Consider the following 12,165-nt stretch of genomic DNA (forward strand, 5'->3'; position numbering starts at 1 on the left):
CCTAACATCAGTTTGCTGCAGAATCCTTGAATATATTCTCTGCTCAAATATAACAAATATTTTTTGAGACCGAGAACCTAATGTTGACGAATCAGCACGGTTTTAGAGAACGTCACTCGTGCGAAACTCACCTTGCGCCTTTCGGACAGGATATACTGCGAGCCATAGATGAAAAGCAACAGGCAGATTCCAGATTCCATACTTCCAGATTTCCGGAAAGCATTTGACAAGGTGACCCAGTGCAGATTGTAACCTTCCAGTAAAAAAAAAAAAAAAATTGTTAATATCTTAACTCACGAAAACTGATAAAGTTTGACGTAAGCAGCGCTACGCCATGGCCCTGTGAAATCAATCTGAATAAATTCTTACCTCATGATGGTGTCGCCGGATAATGCTGTCTATATATCAGCTCGTAAATGCCACAACTTAAAAAATGGTTCAAATGGCTCTGAGTACTATGGGACTTAACATCCATGGTCATCAGTCCCCTAGAACTTAGAACTACTTAAACCTAACCAACCTAAGGACAAACAAAAACGGCTCTGAGCACTATGGGACTTAACTTCTGTGGTCATCAGTCCCCTAGAACTTAGAACTACTTAAACCTAACTAACCTAAGGACATCACACACATCCATGCCCGAGGCAGGATTCGAACCTGCGACCGTAGCAGTCGCGCGGTTCCGGACTGCGCGCCTAGAACCGCCAGACCACCGCGGCCGGCTGCCACAACTTAGTGCAATGCTGGCCTATCTACTAATACTGGACAATATTTGTCTGAGATCTGAATTATTAGAAAAACTGACTTTGCTTATTGACATAGCTGCAGAGCTGGTTGTCTGATTACTAAAGAACACATGACTATGATCTGAGAAAATCTCTGAAATATTTCAATTTAAATAAATGACTGGATCGTGACTGGTAATGACTTGAGGCAATATTATTCGTTCCTTTTTTTGTTGACTGGTAAAAATTATATTCTGAAAATCTTTTACAGTATTGATCTGCAGTCCATTATATGAAGAACAAATCTAGGTCAACTGGTGCTGGCGAATCACAAAAATATTGAAAAAAATTCATATTAACATCTCAAACAAGTGACATAACGACCCGCATGCGAATACAAATAATAAAATTTACCTTACAGTACATGACTATGAACTGCACTGTACCAGCGACAGACTACAACTGCTCTGTAGCAGGGAGCGACTGCAACTGCGGCAGAGACTGCGATTCTATTGCAGCGAAGATATTTTTTGTCGCAGGCAGCGCGTGAGCAATACATCGAAATTAAATTTGGTCCAACATAGTATTGAGGGTTATCGAAAGCACAAAAATATGGAATGGGTTCCCCGACATAGATATGTGCTTGGGTCGAAGACTTCTTAAGTGATAGAACCCAATATTTGGTCGTCGACGACAAGTGTTCATCACAGAGAAGGCTATCTTCAGGATTGACCCAGGAAAGTGATAGGACCGCTGTTATTTTCTATGTACGTAAATGAGCTTCGGAGAGGGTGGACAGAAATTTGTCTTTATATGCTGATGATTATGTGGTGTACGGAAAGATGCCGGCCGGCCGGGGTGGCCGAGCGGTTCTAGGCGCTTCAGTCTGGAGCCGCGCGACCGCTACGGTCGCAGGTTCGAATCCTGCCTCGGGCATGCATGTGTGTGATGTCCTTAGGTTAGTTAGGTTTAATTAGTTCTAAGTTCTAGGGGACTGATGACCTTAGAAATTAAGTCCCATAGTGCTGACAGCAATTTGAACCTTTTTTTTTTTAAAGATGCCGACGTTGAGTGAGAGGGGATACAAGGTGGATTAGACAAAATTTCCAGTTTGTATAATGAACGGCAGCCAGAAGTAAATGTAGAAAAATGGAAGTTATCGTGGATTAATAGGAAAAACAGACCCATAATGTGCGGATACAGCTGGACACAGTCGCACCTTTTAAATACATGGGCGCAAAGTCGAAAAGCGATATGAAATGGATCGATCATGTGAGAACTGTTGTAGGAAAGACGAATGATCGACTTCGGTTTATTGGGAGATTTTGGGAGAGTATGCTTCGTCTGTAAAGGAGACTGCATAATAGGACACTAGTGCGACCTATTCTTGAGTACTGCCCGAGTGTTTGGGACCCGTCACAGAGCGGCTTGAAGACACCGAAGCAGTTCAAACGTGGGATCCTGAATTTGTTTCCGTTACGTTAGAACAACACATAAGTGTTACGGAGATGCTTCGGAAACTCAAATGGGAATCCCTGGTGGAAAGGCGAGGTCCTTTTCGAGGAACACTGTTGAGAAAATTTACAAAATCAGTACATGAAGCTGACTGCAGCACGCTTCTACAGTCGTCAATATACACTACTGGCCATTAAAACTGCTACACCACGAAGATGACGTGCTACAGACGCGAAATTTAACCGTCAGGAAGAAGATGCTGTGATATGCAAACGACTAGCTTTTCAGAGCATTCACACAAAGTTGGCGCCGGTGGCGATAACTACGACATGCTGACATGAGGAAAGTTTCCAACCGATTTCTCGTACACAAACAGCAGTTGACCGGCGTTGCCTGGTGAAACGTTGTTGTGATGCCCCGTGTAAGGAGGAGAAATGCGTACCATCACGTTTCCTACTTTGATAAAAGTCGGATTGCAGCCTACCGCGATTGCGGGTTATCGTATCGCGACATTGCTGCTCGCGTTGGTCGAGATCCAATGACTGTTAGCAGAATATGGAATACGACGTGCTGGATCCCAACGGCCTCGTATCACTAGCAGTCGAGATGACAGGCATCTTGTCCGCATGGCTGTAACGGATCGTGCAGCCACGCCTCGATCCCTAAGTCAACAGATGGAGACGTTTGCAAGACAACAACCATCTGCACGAACAGTTAGACGACGTTTGCAGCAGCATGGACTATCAACTCGGAGACCATGGCTGCGGTTACCCTTGACGCTGCATCACAGACTGGAGCGCCTGCGGTGGTGTACAGGTGTACAGGTGGTGTAGGACAGGACGCGATCATGGAGATGTTACAAAAAATGAACGCTAGTATGATGAAACAGAATCAGGATATGAATACACAGATGACAATACAGCATCAGGAATTGAAACAGGAATTAAAACAGGACAATCAGGCTATTAAGACACAAATCCAACAGGTTAAAATCCAGACAGAGGAAGGGATCGCCAGAATTGATAGTCAGATCACTCAGACAAAGACGCGAAAGAATCTAGAGAAAGAATTCAGGTACTAACACAAGGTCAGCAGCAATTACGCACTGACGTGGACAAGGTCCAATTAGACATCGTAAACGTTGACAAAAAGGTGGTACGTTTTACGAAAAAAGCCACTCGAACAGCAATACAAATTTCGGAAGTACAATCAATTCAAAGCAAGGTCGCAAAGGTTGCACTGAAATAATATGGTCAGCGGAACAATAAAATAGAACTTAAATACAAAGATCAGTTTGAAAAGCTTCGAACAGAGTTGATACGAATCATCGAAGAAAAGATCGAGACCGATTACACCTGTAGCGAAACAACTAACGGGTCAAGCATTAATTCAGTACACGAACACGCGCCGTCTAAGAAAGTTCAAGTGGAACCAAGGCTAGACGTAACACTCGCGCAGAAATTGAAACAGAAAACCCCGATTAAAGTAATACATGACATGCCACAGGACCAGGCACAGTACCCAGAAAAACGGAACACATACATTCAGCCGATACCAATCGAAAGACAGGCAACTGAACCAGTAAATCCAGTGACACAACATAACAGCAGTACAGGTACTATACCACGGACGACGAGAGTAGAAACACACAAACTACACTTTTGTTCACCAATGATACGATATGACGCGGATATGAGTCAGGAAATTGAGAATAGGCAGACAGGCAGTAGATTACCAGAGTATAAACACGACGACACAAGCAGTGGCAGATTATTTGAGTCCATGAATCAGCCACAAACCGGATTTATGAGTAGATATGATACAGACCACTTCCTTAAAGTTAGAACATTTCACCGTTTCAAGGAAGAAGGCGGTAGCTTGCATGCACGCACACTCATCGACCAGTTTCAAGTAGGCTTACCAAACCACTGGAGCGTAGCTCACAAACGTGACTTCATTTGTGCACACATGTGAGGGACAGTAGCAGAGGTGATGCAAAAGATCGCGGCTACCTGTACGTCTTACCTACAGTTCAGAACAGCGTTTCTCGAAAGATATTGGTTCAAGGAGGCGCAAAACAAAATTAAATACGAGTTACTTCAGATGACACAATATGAAAACTCAGGACAGAAAAGCGTTGTAAAATTCTTTGATACAATGGACAAAAAGAATCAATGCCTAGACAAACCATACAGTAACGGACAGCTGATACGTCTGTGTAGAATGAAATTACTGGTAATGTATCAACAGGCAACAGTAGGAAAAAATGAAAATACCGAAGAATTCAAAGAGGTGTTAAGGGAACTTGAATTTATGTTCAAAGAGGACGAGGTGAAAGAAAAAGAAAGGTAAGGGAACAGCAAAAGGAGAGGACTAGGAACGAATATTCCAATAATAATAATAATCGTAATCCTAACATCAATAATTTCAGGCAATTTAACAGACAAGGACAGTGGCACAATGGAGACAATTGGCATAGAAACCAGAATAATTGGCACCGAAATAGGAACGGTAATGGACACTCACACGGTGGCGGATATGGATTTAGGAATCAAAATGCCAACGCTCAAGGGTACTTTGAAAGAGGTCACGATGTTAGAAACAGCAACTGGCGAGACCAGAGCGCGAATAATTACCGAGGAAATTATGGTCCACAGAGACCAGAACAACACAGCAAAGAGAAATCAGAAGTAGAAATTCGGCCACCAAATACCGCAAAACGTAAAGATTGAATTGAAGAAGGTTAGGCAAATTAACGACCACCCTATCTTATACTAACCATTAAATCTAAAAGTCAACAAAATAACACATTAATTAAAAGAAAAAAGAGACACAATACACACTAACAGTATATTGTAGTATCAAGTACACTAAAACATGCACACAAACAATAAATGGTACACAACAATTAAAAGAACGAAGAAGTGGTAGGATATAATTAGAAAAAAGATAAGAAATCATATATATACAATAATTTTTGCCACTATCAGAAAATTTTTGCATTATATAAAATCAGAGTTTTTCTGTAAATAACAAATATATGTAAAACAAAAATTGTAAAGATTTCTACGCGTCAGAGGGACATCGCCACCAACACCAATCACCAGCTCCCTTAACACCATATGCTTCGAGACAGCGACGGAGAGAGTACAGACATGTTGAGAAAGCACTTAGGGCAATAACAACAACATGAAGACCAACGCCAAACTGGAAATGCAGGTTGCAACCAGGTTGGACTTCGGGAGGACAACACGCAGCATGGACATTTAATATGTCACGAGACTGCTACACAACGGAAGAGCGTGGGGAGAATCATAATACGACGAGACGACAATGAAGGTATAAAAAAATTACTAAGATCTACAAACTCATCAAGTAACAGTTGGAAAGGCAGTCAGATCCTACAAATCCTATATCACTCCTACACTAAAATTTACATATTCCCAGCCCAAGAGGAAAAGAAGAATGCGAGAAAGAAAAGAACAGTAGATGCAAGATGAAGAAGGGCAGAAGACAGCAAGATACCTTTCTCTCCTATCCTACAAAGCAAATTTCTACAAACGTCTTTCCATGAACTTTGAGGCATGGCAACTACTACAACTACCTCTCCAAAAATAAACCTTGAATCGTCAAACAAATACAAGCGAACGGCAAACGGGATATTAAGGAGCACCAACCAACATTATCTAGAAATAGATTCAGCAAAATGAACAGTATTCTCCCTACCACATCATGAAATCACCATACCGAGCCAGGTATGAAGTACCAAGACGTCACAGCACAATATTGGGCGACGATTGTCGGTAGTCAACTACAATCATTGAACTGCCACACCGTCCCAGGTGTGACAGCAAAGGAGTACCAAGACATCACTGTTTATGCAGTAAACCACAGTCATCATCATAGGTTAAAAGGTACCACTCCATGACGACAATGTCAACAAGTAAGACCCGGCATTGCATGGTAGAGTGCTTCGCTCATGATTTGTGACACCCATACCAATGAGTCGACGCCTTCCAGCATTTCAGTGGGGATAATCGAGCGCAGATCTGACACAGCAAAAAAAAAAAAAAAAAAAAAAAAAAAAAAAAAAATCGTAAAACACAAATGTAGAGTTAAGAAAATGATATATTTGTAAAAGTACCTTTTTCCTTTCTTGTAAATGTAATTATTTATATTATGTATGTAAAATTCACAGTTTATAGATACCTTAAACCTTTTGTAAAGAAACTTAGTTAGTATAGTTGTATAATCTCACAAACTCATGGGAAGTCTATTTATTTCTTTTATATGTAAAATTAAAAAAGGATTGGTGGAGGATTTTTCTAATTTAGTAACATTCAAAAACAGCATTGTGGGGTAATAATATTTATACCAGGGATAGAATTAAGGGGAAACGCTTTGCCATTCATAAAAAAAACAATGACACATAAAAAAGATAATGCCTAAATAAATAAAACAAAGTAACGCAACAGAGCTTTTGAAAACATTTACGCAAGCTTAACTAAAGAAAAGATATAACCACACTAAAACATGATACACTGCACACTTACGAGTTTAGAAAAATTAATATTGTAAAAACAAATTTTTGTAAATGAAAAAGAAAAACAGAGACACGTACTGGCAACGACAAAGAATGACAACCGTTGTAAAGCCTATATTTCCCTAACAACAAAACATAAGTTGTAGAATTTAAAAAATTGAAAAAATAGCTATAAAGAAATCATTAGAAAAAATTGTTAAGAATGGCTGAGAAAAGTTTATTGGAAAATCTATAAGAACAATTTTTGCCTGACATTGTCAATGTTTTCCTCGGCATTGACAAACCCCAGACAAAAATTTTGTCAGAAGGAGGGAGGTATGTAAGACGTCATGGTCCGCTGAGCTTCATTGCTTACATATTCCTCCCTCACAATCATATTCCACACATCAAGACGCTTCATTCGAACTCAAACTCGATAATATGAAGTCAATGTTGTATGAATTCGTGTAAACGATATGCAATTAACAAGTAAGCGCACTATGGTTGAAATACTTGAGGTTGGCGTACACCCATACATTCCAGACACGACGGTCACAGAAGCTTTTAGTTCGGGAAAGAAACCGCACAACGGGACGCTGGTCCCTTCAGAGGACGACCCAGCCCATGTCGGCCGGTGACCGCCCGTGTAGCGGACAGCGTGGGCCCGAGTGAAAAGGGGGGAACAACCCCGTGTTTGGCTTAAAAGAAAATTCCGCTACACTGTGTGGGAGCCGCCAGCAATGCATTCTTTACACATAGCATCCAGTTTCAGAGATTTTCACAGGGAGACAGCAAACGCCAAACGCCAATGCTAAGGTTTCCGGATTGGTCACCTTAAACGAAACGTCATTCTCCCGATTTAGAAGAGCAATGCTGATTGGCAGATCATATTACTGACGCCTTGAGCTGAAGGAATAATGGAAGAGACCGAAAGATATACCCCTTCATGTCTGGCGTGGAGAGGCACCGTTCCGTTGTCGCTCTTGGAGCGAGGAACAAGTCTCTCTTCAGTACTTCACTGGGAGAGCATCTCTGTCGAGAGCGAATCGAAGTGCTACTCTATACTGAATCCTTGCAATTAAGCGTTGTTCACTGTGTTGGCCGACACACTTATTGTGTGGTGTGAATGGCAAGAGTTATAGTTAAATGCCTGCGAGCGAATTTTGAGTGGCATCACGGTGGACTGGTTATCTGACTGGTGTACCACGCCAATAGTTAGACTTGGGGCGAATAGGAATCCTTGACTTCATCAAGGCATAGGGAGAGTTTGATTGGCGAAGGTCAATCCAGATAGAACGAGAGTTATCTTATTTGCCAGCAGCGAGTGGCGCAGACAGCAGTCATCGCAGCTTACAGTATTGTGCGCTACAGCTATTGTGAGCCCCATATTTCCTCTACAACAGTAGACTTCACTGCATTTCACATGCTACAACTTCGACCATACCTAGCAACATTCTAAAGGATAATTATTCAAGTAGAGTAGGCACGCCTCTCAGCCATTCTGCCAAGTCAACAACCATCTTAAACTTTGTATAGAAATTTCATTAGCGAATCCTATCCTTGTGAGGTAACTTCACATTCCGAAAAGAACCAGGATATAACTTGTTCAATTCATAACTAAAAGTGCCCGTGACAACAATCAGGAGGCGCACAGAGCAAGTCAGACTTCACAGATACATCTACAGGACTCCTTTACAGATTGCAGTTAGGTGGTTGGCACAGGGTTCACAGGACCACTTTCAGATTATTCCTCGACCATTACGCTCTCGAATAGCACGCGGGGGAAACAAAGATCTAAATTTGCGATGGGCGATTTGATTTCTCTTATTTTAATACGATTGTCACATTGTAGTTAGGAGTTAACAAAATATTTTTACATTCTGAAGAAAAAGTTGGTGACTGAAATTTCGTGAAGTTTTCTCACCGCAACGGATGATGTCTTGTTGCGATGACTGCCACTCCAAATAGAGTATCACATCTGAAAGTCTCTCTCCCCTATTTCGTGATAATACAAAACGAGGTGCCCTTCTTTAAACTTTTTCGATATCATCCATCAGTCCTACCTGATAAGGACCGCATATCGAGCAGCAGCCTCCTACCCTGTAGAGTGGATGATTCGTCGACCTCCACTGCCGGAGGAAGAGGACGGACAGGCGTGATGCAGGCAGTCTCTGTAGTAGACTCGTTGCATCTTCTAAATCTTTGCCAATGAAAGACTGTCTTTGGTTCTCCTTCTCCGCACCATTATCTATGTGATCGTTCCAGTTCTAATTTTTAGTAACTGCAATCCCTAGATATTTAGTTGAACTGACAACCTGTAAGTTTGTGTGATTAATCGTGAACCCGAAACTTGACGGTTACCTTTTAGTAGTGGTTCGCATGACCTCTCACTTTTTGTTGTTCAGTCTTTATTTCCACTTTTCGCACCGTATAGATATCTTGACTAAACAGTTTTTAACTTGTATTGAGCTTCTGATGACTTTACTGGACGATAAACGACAGCATCATCTGCAAAAAACGTGAGAGAGAGACTGACATTGTCTTCCAGATCGTTTACATTCATAGGCGACAACAGATCTCACATTCTGCGTAGTGTCTGTTTGTTCTAAGTCGTGTCTCCCTACCACTTCCGCGCAACGACGCTCTGAGCGTGTTTTTTAGGGAATTGACTAGTTTGAACCTGGGACCTGTTGCTGGTAAGGAGACGCCAGGCCACACATGACATGTAGAGTTCAGAAGAGTTCAGTGAGACTAGCGATGATATAATCAAATACTTAATGATTTCAGCGTCAAATCCACTGCACTCCCTGTAAAAGAATCTTAATACCAACTAAATGTAGTGGAAGGGTTTCAAGGCTTTCCTATTTTTAGTTACCTGGTAAAATAACGTCGAGAAAGTAGTTAAGTTTGCCACTGAAATTTTTATTCTACTCACAAAGCATTGTTTATAAATTGCACTGTTGATAAAAGGAAATATTTTAATACAGGATGACAAAAACCAAATACGTTCAACAAAAATGTGAACGAATATTTCCTGAATGGGTTTCCAAGTTCTATAATGGATAGAAGGATGATCTATGCAATATCACATCTATAATCTAGGTTTACGTTAAGTTTCATAAAAGAGAAAACTATCTAAATGGTCTACAGTGACCCTCAATTATCTTTAACTACTTATTTAAATTGTCGTAAATTACAGTGGCTGATGTGGCTTCACAATAATTATATAACAGAAAAATCATCGCGTTTCAGATTTTTAACTTCTAATAGCAAATGTAAATACCACGAAGTTTAATTGACTATAAGCACTAGTATTACGTAGAAAGGGGATGTAACAGATGAGACTTCTGCAGTTCTGAGTGAAGTGCTCATTACCTTGTCGGTGTTTAGGCAGCGTCAGGGGGCGGCGGGCAGTGCAGCTCCATGCACCTCGCCGCCTCGGAAGCAACTTCTTCTAACTTCTCCTTACTACAATTTACCGAAGCTGGTTTTAGAAAAGCTATCTGGCTGTGTTTTCAACTGACCAATCAGGGACTCAATGTTAACCTCAAGCTCCGCCTAGAAAAATTCTGTCAATCCAATGAGAAACGTTATACTTTTCGTGGTGGGGCAATGTTTTTAACGTTTGCAACGTAACAGAGACGCGTATAGTCTCTTGCTAAAACTAGCAGCTGGTGTGGCCCTTTTAGTGTTATCGTAAGATCTATACTGTTCTTCTGGAGGGCTCTATCTTTTAACCTGGGCTGGGGGGTGGTATTGGCGGTCGGCCGGCGATGTGGGTGTCCGTCCCTTATCGTAGGGCCTTCTAGCTTAACAAGGTTCTGTTCTCGGCTTCTGTTCTCGTTTCTCCCCTCGGAACTGCGTCTGTTTTACGATGGGAAGGTGTGACATGCATTTAGGCATTGTTGTGTTAGTCTGTGGTATTCCATTTGCTCTCACGTTGATCGTATTGCTTTGGTTAATTTAATGTCAGGATTTATTCTGAGCTATGTGACATACTGCCGGATTTGCTATCATGTCAGTGTTTTCATGGAAGGTGTTGGATTCGCCTGACACCTTACACAGAGGGCCTATAAAACTTCCTTGGGGAACGCCAGATATCACCTTGTAACACTTCCGACTACTACTAAATTAGCAGCACACCAGTAATGTTACACCTGTGAACAGATTTTAATTTAACCGTCATCGTGCGTATAGTGGTTAAGCTATCGGACTCTTTTGGTTTCTCTAAAGACTTTTGTTGAAAGCAGTTGGAAGCAGTAGCAGAACAAACGGGAACTGAACCAAGGTTCTATTAGAAATCAAGCAAACTGTCATTACGTAAAAGCAAACAATTGCCAGCCTAACTTTGCAAAGTTGTACTAGAGACTAGCATGGTTCATAAAGGAAGTTAATTGGGACTGAATAAAATCTTTTCGGTTTTCAAGTCGCATTAATTCCAATAAAACTTTGGAGCTTCTGATTGCCATCGCTATAGGAGTAAAAGCACTGACTGCCGGAGCTAGCACGGTTTGCCACTTATATAGACACAGTTGCGGTCTCTGGCAATAATCAGAGAGGGCTGAAACGACGCGTGGGCCGAAGGTGATGGGCAGCTCACGGCAACTTCGGCCCGCGGCGTGACGGAAGCCAGCAAGATATACAACCCCTGCAACGAATTTGTGACGTCACACCAGTCGGCTTGCCCGCCACGCTTCGCGAATGCTTGCCTCCGTGGAGACCCGGAGAGAAATCAATATAAAGGGTCGTCCATTGGTCGTGACCGGGCCAAATATCTCACGAAATAAGCGTCAAACGAAAAAACTACAAAGAGCGAAACTTGTCTAGCCTGAAGGGGGAAACCAGATGGCGCTATGGTTGGCCCGCTAGATGGCGCTGCCATAGGTCAAACGCATATCAACTGCGTTTTTTTGAATAGGAACCCCCATTTTTATTACATATTCGTGTAGTAAGTAAAGAAATATCAATGTTTTAGTTGGACCACTTTTTTCGCTTTGTGATAGATGGCGCTCTAATAGTCAGAAACATATGGCTCACAATTTTAGACGAACAGTTGGTAACAGGTAGGTTTTTTAAATTAAAATACAGAACGTAGGTACGTTTGAACAATTTACTTCGGTTGTTCCAATGTGATACAAGTACCTTTGTGAACTTATCATTTCTGAGAACGCTTGCTGTTACAGCGTGATTACCTGTAAATACCACATTAATGCAATAAATGCTCAAAATGATGTCCGTCAACGTCAGTGCATTTGGTGATAGGTGTAACGACATTGCTATCAACAGCGAGTAGTTCGCGTACCGTAATGCTCGCACATGCATTGACAGTGCGATGACGCATGTTGTCAGGCGTTGTCGGTGGATCACGATAGCAAATATACTTCAATTTTCCCCACAGAAATAAATCCAAGGACGTCAGATACGGTGAACGTGCGGGCCATGGTATGGTGCTTCGACGACCAA

The sequence above is a fragment of the Schistocerca serialis genome, chromosome 7 (assembly GCF_023864345.2).
Source record: "Schistocerca serialis cubense isolate TAMUIC-IGC-003099 chromosome 7, iqSchSeri2.2, whole genome shotgun sequence".
Lineage (NCBI taxonomy): Eukaryota > Metazoa > Arthropoda > Insecta > Orthoptera > Acrididae > Schistocerca > Schistocerca serialis.